This window comes from Balaenoptera borealis (genome assembly GCF_965194805.1).
Source record: "Balaenoptera borealis genome assembly, chromosome: 8".
NCBI classification, from domain to species: Eukaryota; Metazoa; Chordata; class Mammalia; order Artiodactyla; family Balaenopteridae; genus Balaenoptera; species Balaenoptera borealis.
Window position 1 is genome coordinate 79,218,603 of NC_138865.1, and position 12,070 is coordinate 79,230,672.

The 12,070-nt window shown below is 40.5% G+C and overlaps 1 protein-coding gene across 5 annotated transcripts in view; it reads left to right on the forward strand.

Moving 5' to 3' along the window:
• Positions 1-12,070, forward strand: part of GCNT1 (glucosaminyl (N-acetyl) transferase 1) — a 58,360-nt gene that overhangs the window by 34,812 nt on the left and 11,478 nt on the right. For all 5 annotated transcript variants that reach the window (XM_082401461.1, XM_082401465.1, XM_082401464.1 and 2 more), the window contains one exon: positions 8,151-8,244. The gene's annotated coding sequence lies outside the window, so the exon portion shown is untranslated. The remainder of the gene's footprint in view (positions 1-8,150; positions 8,245-12,070) is intronic.

The window sequence follows — 12,070 nt, forward strand, 5'->3', positions numbered from 1 at the left end:
AGCGTGGCAAAAAAGAAGAAAAGGAGAAAAAAAAGACACCCCCCCCCCAAGAAAACAGACAACAAATGAAAAAGATCAGAAGAATAACAAAGATTAAAAAATAAAATAAAATTAGAAAAATAAAAAATATTAGAAAAAATAAAAATTAACAACAACAAAACAAAGCGCAAGAGCAAAAAGAAAAGAAAGAATTAAAACAACTCACTGGTGCCTCTGCTATCAGTGTTCTTGCCCCCACGTGAGCTACATCCAATCCCCGCCTCCCCAGGAGGGCCTCCAAGACCTCTAGGTAGGTCTCTGGACCCACTGTATCAGCCCCACCTCTGCATGTTTTCCTTTCACCAGCATCTGCTCCTAAAGCTGGCCTGGAGCACATGAGCCCGTGCAGGCCAGCTGGGGTGCAGGCTTCCATGGGCATGTCCACAGGGGCCGACGTAGCTGGAGGAGGCTTTGTGGCGGGGAGCGGGGGTGTGGTGCTCGGATCTGCCGGGACCCGCTCAACCAGAAGAGGCTTTGGGGGTGCGACACAGCCGGAGGAGGCTCTGTCAGGGGCGGTCGTCCCCCAAAGGTCCCCTCCTATCCCAGCCAATCCCCCCACCATGAGTGGGTTCCCCTGAGTGTGGGAACCTCTCCTCCCCCAACCCAACCCCAGGTCACCAGCCCCATTCCGTCTCCACCCATCCTCCCCCCTCTTCCCTCCCTTGTTCCACCCGGCTGTGCCGAGACCCCTCCTGTACCCCTAAGTGTCTGAGGTCCTCCTCCAGTGTCCAGCAGGTGCTCCGACGCACCCCTGTCATACCTATGAGGAGACGTGAACTCCACATCCTCCTACTCTGCCCTCTTGACTCTGCCCCTCTCCCTAAGAGCTCATTTTTATTCTCTGTTCCTTTTTCATAGTCTCTTGTTCTTGTTTCATGGCTGCAATAGTTTCTCTTATGTCTTTGCCGATAATAGCACTAGTATTTTGTTGTTGCAGTTTTCATCTCTTGATCTTAATTTCTCCATGTGACAGAATGTTTAATGGATACAGATTCCTCCCATTGCAGTATCCATGCCCCCTTGCAATTGATTTTGCTTCTCTTCCCATCCAGAAGTAGAACCTTACTTCCTCTGGAATCATGGCTGGCCTGGTGACTTTCTCTGACTAATAGAACGTGACAGAAGTGATGTTGTGTATATTCTGGAGCTTAGGCCTTATGAGGCTTTGGAGCTGCTGTGTTCTCTTGGTATGCTGCCATGCAGCTGCCAAGTAAGGAATCTTGTCCAGACTAGTAGATGATGAGAGGCGCCCCAGCTAGCATCCAGTACCATGTGCAGATGTGAACGAGCTGTATGGAACCCTCCAACCCAGACAGTCCTCCTTCTGCATGCAGCTGCCTAGGTGAGCCCAGGTAAAGCCAGAAGGACTGCCCAACCAATTCTAAAAGTAGTGAGAAATAATAAATTGTTGTTCTTTTCAGTCATTAGGAATTGTGGTTGATTATATAGCAATAGTTAACTGATACTCTCCTCTGTTTTTTCTGTTTGTTCTGATCTCTTTTGTGTCATGAGCTTTTCTTGGATATCGGGTAGTTCTGTCTTATCTGAGGACGAAGCCTGGGAGATATATATGCCTGCCTGCCAGTGTTCTGGAAATGAGGACCTGTGACTTAATTCCCTTGTTTTCAGGTCGGTACTCCTGTCCTCAGCTGTGCCTTGTACCCTCCAGGTCAGATACCCTTTGTTTCACATTTTCCAGAGTTTTTCACTGAGGCCAGGAGGGTATTTACTGGGTTATGAAGAATAGGGGTCTGGGAGTCTTAACAGCCTTTTAAGTAGGTTTTCACTCAGTCGTGTTTAACTCCGCTTCACGCCGCTTCCAGAGGAGTTGTGTTGCCAGTTCTGGAGCCTTCTGAGGAGGGGCGGATGGCTGATGGTGGGAGGTGCGGGGTAGGGGGAGTTGTGCTGTAAGTTGAGTTGCCTCTCAGCTTTCTCCTCTGCCTGCTTCAGGGTCAGCTTTCTGAGATCTCCAAGTCAGTTACCGCTCAGCCCCTCTAGCTTTCAAAAGTTTGGTGCCATTTCCTCGATTCTTTGAGGGGTTTAATCATTTACTATCATTTCATCTTTAAACAGCATGTTCTTTTCGATAGACTCTCTAAAATAGGATAGGCCTTGCTGCAAGTGTAGAGAACTGGTGACAGAACCCTTCTCTGACATTCAAAAGGGAGAGAGGATAGATGTTCAATTTTTAGCAGAGAAACGTGGGCTTCACTTGAGAGAGACTTTCTTTCTTTCAACAAACATAACCAAGCGATTCTCTGTGCTGCATTCTGCGTCTGGCTCTAGGACATGGGGGTCTGAAGAAGGGAGACACGGGCCCTCTTCTCCCTGCATCACACCATCTGGCTTTAGTTGGTGTAGAAAGCGCCCTTTCCCAAGGGAGCATAGGAAACGTGGTCCAGTTTGGTTATAGAGAGTCCCCTGTTGCCTGTGTTTCCTTGGCTGGAGCCCAAGGAAACTCTGGGATGGATTCTGGGAGACAGCGGCCTAAACTGTGGAGTTTGGTGCTGAGGTATGGGGACCCCAAGAGCTGTTGCTGGCCAGTCTGGAGAGGCAGGCATTGTGGGGTCTCAGGGGTTCGTTTTAACACGAGACCTCAGAGAAGCTAGGGAGTTCACCGCAGCGAGTCACAGACAGCAGCCAGGCAGCAGAGACCACCCTTCAGGCCGGACACAGCTGTCAGGAGGCAGAGACCGGGTACCATCGGATGATGTGAGGCCATGGAGGTGCAGGTGGCAGAAAGAACCCCACCCTGGTTGGCAAGGCCTCTGCCTTGTCATCTTACCTGCTTCCCACTCCTTCCGTTGGCCTGCTTCAGGGTGGCATTTGGGCACCCTGGCTGGAGTCACGATCCTCTGAGATACTTGCATGGCCTTGGCATCAATCATAATAGTGAGTATTTTCCTCCCGTCACAGCCTCTGGGCCACAGAACAGTAGTCCTTGTAGAGTCTGAAATTGAGCCCCGGAGGAGTATTCAGTGAAACTAGAGAGTGACTGAACTTAGACCATGCTTCCTGCTGCAGAAGGGCAATAGATTGTGGACCCTGATTTATCCATCCAGCTATTTTTTTATGCAGGCACACAGATGTGTGCGCATACATGGTGTCTACACGTGTGTGTGTGTACTTTTTTAAAAAATAATTTTTATTTTATTTATTTATTTATTTATTATTTTTGGCTGCATTGGATCTTCGTTTTTGCGTGCGGGCTTTCTCTAGTTGCGGCGAGTGGGGGCTGCTCCTCGTTGCGGTGCATGGGCTTCCCACTGCAGTGGCTTCTCTCGTTGTAGAGAACAGGCTCTAGGCGTGCAGGCTTCAGTAGTTGTGGCATGCGGGCTCTAGAGCTCAGGCTCAGTAGTTGTGGTGCATGGGCGTAGTTGCTCCACGGCATGTGGGATCTTCCCGGCCCAGGGCTCGAACCGTGTCCCCTGCATTGGCAGGCGGATTCTTAACCGCTGCACCACCAGGGAAGGCCGGTGTGTACTTTTTTAAGAAAGAATATTTCCACTACTTAAAAAATAGTACAATAGGCAATTGGTAGAGAGAATTATTCTTATCTATAGTAGTTTTATTTGGACTTAAACCAGAATTACTTTGGTGGAAATTGTTGAAGAAAAGAATTTACCTTTTTAACTTCTCCTTTCTTTTATTATAGTTGACAGTTATATCTGTCAGCTTTAACCTTAACAAAGGTTAACAAAGCTAACCAGTGCAGAGCCCTTCCTATCTCTCTCTTTTTTTTTTTTTTAATTTATTTTTTTGGCTGCGTTGGGTTTTCGTTGCTGTGCGTGGGCTTTCTCTAGTTGCAGTGAGCGGGGGCTACTCTTCATTGCGGTGTGTGGGCTTCTCATTGCGGTGGCTTCTCTTGTTGCGGAGCACGGGCTCTGGGCACGGGGGCTTCAGTAGTTGTGGCTCGCGGGCTGTAGAGCTCAGGCTCAGTAGTTGTGGCTCGTGGGCTTAGTTGCTCTGCAGCATGTGGGATCTTCCCGGACCAGGGATTGAACCTGTGTCCCTTGCATTGGCAGGCAGATTCTTAACCACTGCACCAACAGGGAAGTCCCTTTTTTACTTTTTTAAATTTAATTTTTAATTGAAGTATAGTTGATGTGGTGCGATGTTATATAAGTTACAGGTATACAATATAGTGATTCACAATTTTTAAAGGTTATGCTCCATTTATAGTTATTATAAAATATTGACTATATTCCCTGTGTTGTACAATGTATCCTTGTAGCTTACTTTTTATATAATAGTTTGTACCTCTTAATCCCTACCCCTATAATGCCTCTCTACTCATCCCTCTCCCCACTGGTAACCACTAGTTTGTTGTCTATATCTGTGAGTTTGTTTCTTTTTTGTTATATTCACTAGTTTGTTGTATTTTTTATTTATTTTTTAAATTAATTTTTATTGGAATATAGTTGCTTTACAGTGTTGTGTTAGTTTCTACTGTATAGCAAAGTGAATCAGCTATACGTATACATATATCTCCTCATTTTTGGATTTCCTTCCCATTTAGGTCACCATAGAGCATCAAGTAGAGTTCCCTGTGCTAATTAGTAGGTTCTCATTAGTTATTTATATACATAGTATCAATAGTGTATATATGTCAATTCCAATCTCCCAATTCCTCCCACCCCCTGTTGTATTTTTTAGATTCCACATGTAAGTGATATCATACAGTATTTGTCTTTCTTTGTCTGACTTATTTCACTTAGCATAATGCCCTCCAAGTCCATCCATGTTGTTGCTGATGGCAGGATTTCATTCTTTTTTATGGCTGAGTAGTACACCCCCCCCCCCCACATCTTCATCCATTCTTCTGTTGATGGACACTATCTCTTTGTCTAGAAGTCTCAGGTGTAATTAGAAGCTGAACAAGAAAATCCTGATTGTTCTTAGAGGTGTGTACGTATGTATGTGAATAGTCATGTAAATATGGTAAATCCTTTTCCTTCCAAATTCTGAATATGTTATGTCATATTAATTTATAATAAAATATATATTATTCCCCCTCCCTCCCTCTTCCTGCTTTGCCTTTCTATTATTAAAAAAGAAATTAAGGAGAAGATATCCTGAGCCACATGTAGCTCATTTCTTTAAACATTTTTTTTTCATTTTCTTCTTTATATGGTGATAGTTTTCTAAATTAAAGAGTAAGTATGTGATTGAGATGAATATCATCATTTTGGAATTGGTTCATTTTAAAATACAGAGGCAAAAAGAAACGAAATCAAGTTAGTTGTAGTGAGGTGGATGGACCAAGAGTCTGTCATACAGAGTGAAGTAAGTCAGAATGAGAAAAACAAATACCGTATGCTAATGCATATATATGGAATCTAAAAAAAAATGGTTCTGATGAACCTAGGGGCAGGACAGGAATAAAGACACAGACGTAGAGAATGGACTTGAAGACACGGGGTCGGCAGGGGGGAAGGCTAAGCTGGAACGAAGTGAGAGAGTGGCATGGACATATATACACTACCAAATGTAAAATAGATAGCTAGTGGGAAGCAGCCACATAGCACAGGGAGATCAGCTCGGTGCTTTGTGACCACCTAGAGGAGTGGGATAGGGAGGGTAGGAGGGAGGTTCAAGAGGGAGGGGATATGGGGATATATGTATACATATAGCTCATTCACTTTGTTATACAGCAGAAAGTAACACAACATTGTAAAGCAATTACACTCCAATAAAGATGTAAAAATAAATAAATAAATAAAATACAGAGGCACGTGCTAGTCATACCTAGTAGATTTTAATTTTGAAATGCCACTATAGCACTTATTTTTTTTCGTTGTAAGGTCTTCTGATGTTTCTTACTTATTTGATGATCAGTGGTTTTTGGACTTCTCTTACGTGCATCTCCTTATCTATTTATCACTGTGCAAACAAGCCTGCACGAGTTGTACTCTTTACCTCTACTGTATGTTTTTGATCAGATCCTTATCATTTGAGCTGTTGAATACAAAGAGCACTTGGTGGAAGAATAAAATGAGAAAGAAGCCTTTTGCTTGGAACAGCAATGTAATTCTCAACACCCCCTATGGCCAGTTATGTGCTGCTGGTCAAAGTACACAACCCCTGTGTTTCAACACCCATCTCTCCCATTGCTCTGTGCTCCTACTATAGTGTTATTTAATCTCATGGAAAACAGTGTTTAAGTTATTAATACTGATGCTCTTCCAAGCTAAGCCACGGATTACACTATGATTGATTTTGTCATCATCTCATGATTCTGATTTCTTTCGAGTCAATAATAATTATTTCCTCAACCCCCTTCATTTGCTTTTCTTCAATATAGTTCTTACAGATTCACCCCAAACTCTGCCAGTTGCTTACATTGGCTTTCAATATGCTTATTCCCATCAGTTATTCCATCCATTTCATCTTCTTGAAGACATCTCTTCCAGGGCCTTCTGACCCACTTCCATCTTCTATATTTGTCTGTGGCCTATTACACACACAGCCTGGGGTGTTCCTTTACTGTCCTGCTGGTATTTCCTTTCCTTCCTTCTGGTATTGTGATACAGTTTCTGATTCTAATGTTTTCCTCTTTCTTGGTTTATACTTTAGTTTTGATGGAGCTCATCCTCCAGTAGCTTCCTGAAAAAAGGATGCATAATGGTAAATATTTTGAAGCCTTGCCTTTCTTAATATGTAAAATGTTTTTATTTTACCCTTAATTTACTTAGTAGTTCATCTGGTTCTAAGAATTCTCATCTGGAATTCAGTTTCTTTTAGTACTTTGGAGGCATAGCTCCATTATCATCTGGCTTCTTTGGTTGGTTTTTATGAGGTATGAAGACATTTTGCTTCTGAATCTTTTTCACATGGATTATTACACCATCCACCCCCCACCCCCCGAAACCTACATGATACTCTTTTTACCAGTGTTCTGACATTTCATGATTAGTATGTATGTCTTGGTGTGGGTCTGTTTTCACCCATCATGTTGGTATTCCAAAGGACTTTTCAATCTGGAAACCATCCCTTTGTTTTGAGATACAGTCTTGAATTATTTAATTGATTTAATTATTTACTTCCATTTTTTCTGTTTTCTCTTTTTGGAGGTACAGTTTGGATGGTGGATCTCCTGGTTTGGTTCTCTAAAGTACTATATTTTTTTCTCTAATTTTCCATCAGTTAGTTTGCCTATTTGCTTAACCTCCCGAGAGTTTTTCTCAACTTTATTTTCCAATGCTTCTATTGAGTTTTTCAGTTTTTGCTGTCATGTTAAGTTTTAAGAGCTTTTTATTTGCCAGGTGTTCTGTTTATGTGGTTTCTTGTTTGTTCTAATCATTGCTGTGAGGCAAACCACCCCAAACATAGTAACATAAAACATTGCTGTTTTATTTTTGCTCACACATTCTGTGGGTCAGGAATTCAGTTAAGACTTGAGTGACTAGGGGCTGGAGTCATCTTGGCTTCTTCACTCACATGGCTGGCACCTGGGCTGGGATGAATTGAAGACTGGGTTCAGCTGGGACTGTTGACTTGGGTACCAATGTGTGGCCTCTCTGTGTGGCTTCTTGCAACATGAGAAGTGAACTTTCCCTCTGACGGGGAGCTTCTGGAGAGCACATTTTCCAAGACAACCAGGTAGAAGCTACGTGGTTTTATATGACCTAATCTTGGTGGTCACTTAGTATCACTTCTGCCAAACTCCACTGGTCAGTGTAAACATAAGGTTGTCCAAATTCAAGGGGAAGGGAGTTTTGACCACTTCTTGATTGAAGGGTGGGAAGATCACATATCAGAAGAGCATATGGTATGGTAGTATTTTTTTTGCCTGTTTTTAGATAATACAATCTGTCTTGTATATTGATTAATTGTATACAATATCTTTTTTTACCTCTCTGAGGATATTATTAGTAGTTTTCTTTTCCCTGTGCATAGTCTGTCTCCTTGAACATTTGGGGGGCATTCCCAATGTAAGCAGCATGATTAAGTCTTTTTCACTTGTCCTGATTGGATTCCCTAGACAGTAAATTCCTGCATTGGCTTGGCTGCCAAAGTTCTGGGAGCTGATAGCTGGAAATAGGGAAGGAGATGAGATCTCGGTATTTATTGTCCTTGGGTTCACTTAGTCTGACTGTCTTCTCTTTCAGGAAAGGCATCAGTGTTCCAGTGCAGGACCTTTTCCAGGACACTCACGATGACAGTTGCCAAGTCCTGTAGTAGGTCCTGGGTGAGGAAGCCTTGGTATGTATTTGGGACTTTTATTTTTCTTGCTATCTCAGAATTCATGAGCTTTGGTTATTTAGAGTGGTTCTTATTGTTCAGTCATTGGCCTCATTGACTGTTCCCACTCCACATCCTTCAAGAAATCTATGTGATTTGTGAAATCTGAAGGTGAAGGAACACTGGACCCAGCAGTATGAACCTCTGCCTTATTTTTGTTATTTATTTTTATTTTTTAATTGTATTATTTATTATTATTTTATTTTATAAATTTATTTATTTATTTTTGGCTGCATTGGATCTTCATTGCTGGGCATGGGCTTTCTCTAGTTGCGGCGAGCAGGGGCTACTCTTTGTTGCGGGGTGCTGGCTTCTCATTGCCGTGGCTTCTCTTGTTGCGGAGCACAGGCTCTAGGCCCGCGGGCTTCAGTAATTGTGGCACACAGGCTCAGTAGTTGTGGTGCATGGGCTTAGTTGCTCTGCTGTATGTGGGATCTTTCCGGACCAGGGCTTGAACCCATATCCCCTGAATTGGCAGGAGGATTTTTAACCACTGCACCACCAGGGAAGCCCCCTGTTATTTGTTTTTTAATATTTTCAGTATTCTTTGTGTGTGCTTAAACTAAGTAATGTTTGATGACTGAAGTTCCATTGAAATAATATAGTATGTGGACATTTATGCCTCCCTTTAAACTTTTCCACATAGAAATCCCTTTCTTAATGAAATCTTATTTTCCCTTCACCTTCTCCTAACTCTTAGCCAAGTTTTGTTTAAGGGAATGTTCTATATCTTGAAGTTAGGCTCGTTAAATACTTTGAATGATACATCATTAGAAGAAATGTATCTTCTCTATTCTCCATGGTGATAAATACACAAAAACAAAAACATTATTAATAAAATAGACTTGTTTTCTCACACGCTTACCTACTTTACAGAAACTTATCCATTGTGTTAAAACCTGAGACTAGTGATTTTACATTTTAAAAAGCATTTTTCAAAGCATGGTGGATGTTTAGGATGTGGATGAGAATGGTAAAGGCAAGCCTTTTTTGAGGTGAGATCTAAGTTTCTGGTCAGTTTCTTGAGGTGAGATCCAAGTTTTTGGTCAGGAACTTGTATTTTCGGTATGAATTTTGGGGTGACTATGAACTCACATCCTTTAAAAAAATCTGTTTAGGATAGTTCTTCTACTTCTTGTTTAAAAAACTCCACATGGGCTTTCCTGGTGGTGCAGTGGTTAAGAATCCGCCTGCCAAAGCAGGGCACACGGGCTCGAGCCCTGGTTCAGGAAGATCCCACATGCTGCGGAGCAACTAAGCTTGTGCTCCACAACTACTGAGCCCTCAGGCCACAACTACTGAAGCCCACGTGCCTAGAGCCCATGCTTTGCAACAAGAGAAGCCACTGCAATGAGAAGCCCGTGCACCACAATGAAGAATAGCCCCCGCTTGCCGCAACTAGAGAAACGCCCGTGTGCAGCAACAAAGACCCAACGTGGCCAAAAATAAAAATAAATAAAATAAATTAAACAAAAAAAAAAACTCCACAGGTGCTAGTCTTTTGTTTTTTGGTTGAGTTGTAAGAGTTCTTTATATATTCTGGATATTTATCAAATAAATGATTTGAAAACATTTTCTTTTATCCTGTGGGTTGTGTTTTCACTTTTTTGATGGTGTTCTTTGAACCACAAAAGTTTTAAATTTTGATGGTTTAGTTAATCAATTTCTTTTTTCTTTTATTGCTTGGGCTTTTGGTGTTATATATAAGAATCCATTACCAAATTCCAGGTCATGCAGATTTACCCCTGTTTTCTTTTTAGTTTTATAGTTTTAGCTCTTATATTTAGATATTTTATCCATTTTTTGGGCATATGCTATTTTGTATATGCTGTGAGATAGGGACACAACCTCATTCTTTTGGATGTGGACATCCAGTTGTACCAACACCATTTACTTAAAACACTGTTCTATCCTCATTGAATTCTCTTGGTACCCATATCAAAAATCAGTTGACTGTAAATGTAAGAGTTTATTTCTTGGATTCTATTCCATTGTTCTGTATGTCTTCTTGTACCAGTACCATACCATTTCTCTTACCATAGCATTTATAGTAAATTTTGGAATTGGGAAATGTGAGTCTTCCAACTATGGTCTTTTTCAAGACTGTTTTGTCTATCCTGGGTCCCCTGAATTTCCACATGAATTTTAGGATCAGCTTGTCAATTTTTGCTAAAAAAGGCAACTGAAATTTGATAGGAAAATTATTGGTTAATTATCGGGTATATTGCCATCTTTACAATATTGAGTCAAGTTATGAACGTGGAATGTCTTTCCATTTATTGTCTTAAATTTTTTCAATGAAATGTTTTCAACAGTCAAGTCTTATACTTCTTCTGTTGAATTGTTTCTTTTAGCTATTTTATTCTTTTGGATGCTATTATAAATTGAATTACTTTCTTCATTTTATTTTTGGATTGTTTATTGTTAATATATGGAAATACAATTGCATTTTTGTATAATGACCTTGAATCTTGCAAACTTGTTAAATTCATTCTAATTTTGTGTGTGTTTTTCTTAGGGTTTTCTATAAACAAGATTATGTCACCTACAAATAGAGATAGTGTTACTTCTTTCATTTTAAACTTGATGGCTTTTATTTCTTTTTCTTCCCTAATTGCTTTTCCTAGATCCTCCAGTAAAATGTAATAAAAGTAACAAGAGTAGACATCCTTTTCTTGTTCCTGATCTTAGCGGGGGAGAATCTAGTCTTTTACCATTAAGATGTGCTGTTAGCTGTGCATTTTTCATAGATGGCTTTATCAGGTTGAGGAAATTCCTTTTTATTACTAGTTTATTCTACTGTTTCTATCATGAAGTGGTGTTGATTCTGTCAAATGCTTTTTTCTGTGTCTATTTGGATTATGGAGTAATTGTCACTCATTCTATTAATAGGGTGTGTTACATTGACTTTTGCATGTTAAACCAATTTTACATTCCTGGATTAAAACCCATGTGGTCCTGGCATATAATCCTTTGTATGTTGCTGGATTTGGTTTGCTGGTATTGTGCTGAGAATTTTTGTGTCTATAAGTGATATTGATCTATAGTTTTCTTGTGATGTCATCGTCTGCTTTTGTTATCAGGGTAATCAATTACTGGCGTCATAGAGTGAGTTGGGAAATGGTCACTCCTATTCCACTTTTTTTATAAAAGTTTTGGAAGGATTTTTGTTTAATTCTTCTTTAAACGTTGTAAAATTCACCAGTGAAGTCATCTGGGCCTGGGCTTTTTTTTGTGGGAGGGTTTTTGGTAATTGTCGTTACAGCTCTGTTCAGATTTTCTATTTCCTCTTGAATCACTTTCTGTAGTCTGTGTTTCTCTGTCTAAGAATTTGTCCATTTATCCAGATTATCTAATTTTATTGGATGATGACTTTTCATAGTATTCCCTTATAATCCTTTCTATTTATGTAAGGTTGGTATGTTAGGTTGATATTTTAAAAATATAGGTGTTTATAGATATACATTCCTCTTGAACACTGCTTTTGCTGCATCCTATAAGTTTTTTTGTTTTTGTTTTCATGTCATTTATATCAGAGTAGTTTCTGATTTGCCTAGTGATTTCTTCTTTGACCCATTGGTTATTTAGGAGTGTATAGTTTAATTTTCACAAATTTGTGAATTTCTCAAATTTTCTTCTGTTGTTGACTTCTAATTTCATTCTTTTGTAGTGAAGGACATATGTTCCATCATTTCAGTCTTTTTAAATTTAATAAGGTTTGTTTGATAGTCTAGCGTATGACCCATCTTGGAGAATGTTCCATGTGTCCTTGAGGAGGATGTGTGTT